The sequence below is a fragment of the Rhineura floridana genome, chromosome 5, assembly GCF_030035675.1.
Source record: "Rhineura floridana isolate rRhiFlo1 chromosome 5, rRhiFlo1.hap2, whole genome shotgun sequence".
NCBI classification, from domain to species: domain Eukaryota; kingdom Metazoa; phylum Chordata; class Lepidosauria; order Squamata; family Rhineuridae; genus Rhineura; species Rhineura floridana.
In genome coordinates, this window is record NC_084484.1 from 164,841,150 (window position 1) to 164,842,208 (window position 1,059).

Genomic DNA, 1,059 nt, shown 5'->3' on the forward strand with positions numbered 1-1,059 from the left:
TAGGGCAAATGGGGTGCTGCTCCACTGACCATAGTCCTCCTATAGCCAACCCCCACCGGCCTGCCTTCTTACTTACAATGAGTAGATCTGTCTCTCATTGGTTCTGGCTCCACCTACTGTTGGTCTCCCTGCCTTCCGCCCTACCAGTCCCACTGGGCACCCCCAGCCACCATTGTCCCTCTTTTCTTTTTTTCAGTTAAACCCACATATGGATATCCTGGCTCCTTGAATTCAGAAATCCTGCCATTTTTAATGTGGCTGTTGGTTCCTAGCTAGGTTTTTTTAAGTGAAAGAAAAGAAAAGAAAAGGCAGTAAGGCCTTTAACCTGACAAGCTCTCTTATGTCTTAAAAAGAGGGTGGCGTTATCAGGGAAATTAGTTGTTTTGTTAGGCTCCAGGAGGTTTGTTTTTGAGCTTCGTTCAAATGGGAAGGCGGGGAATCATCAGAGGGTGCTGTGGCAATACTGTTCGTTATCAGCTCAGTGTGTGTGTTAACCACAATATTTCAAGGAGTAGTGAAGAAGATAACGAAGTTCTTCCTCAGGGTTGTGTAACACCTAATAATATTTTTTTTGTTGTTATATGCCTTCAAGTCAATTACAACATATGGCGACCCTATGAATTTTTAAAATATATATATTCATAGGGTTTTCATGTAAGAGGTATTCAGAAGTGGTTTACCATTGCCTTCCTCTAAGCCTATGGCACCCAGTATTCCCAGGTGGTCTCCCATCCAAGTACTGACCAGGCCTGACCCTGCTTAGCTCCCGAGATCAGACGATATTGGGTGTGTTCAGGGTAGTATGGCCATAGGCTAATAATAATAATAGTAAGTATTGGATAGACCCTAGGTTTCTCTCCTTGTAATTTCCCATTTCACAACTTAAATCAAAATAATTTTTGGGAGCCCCATCAGATGGTGTCCTGTGTTGATGAATGTCTGTGGTGTCAGTCAATTTATTGCTTCTCAGTTTGCCCCATCTTGACTCTATGCCCTTGTCAGTTGACAAAGAAAATGCCACTGCTGCTTTGGACATCTTGTGCTGAGGTTGTTTTCAGT

General features: G+C 43.2%; 1 pseudogene; it reads right to left on the reverse strand.

Annotated features, from left to right (window-relative positions):
* Nucleotides 1-695: 695 nt before the first annotated feature.
* LOC133386427 (5S ribosomal RNA) lies at nucleotides 696-814 on the reverse strand (annotated as a pseudogene).
* Nucleotides 815-1,059: the final 245 nt, after the last annotated feature.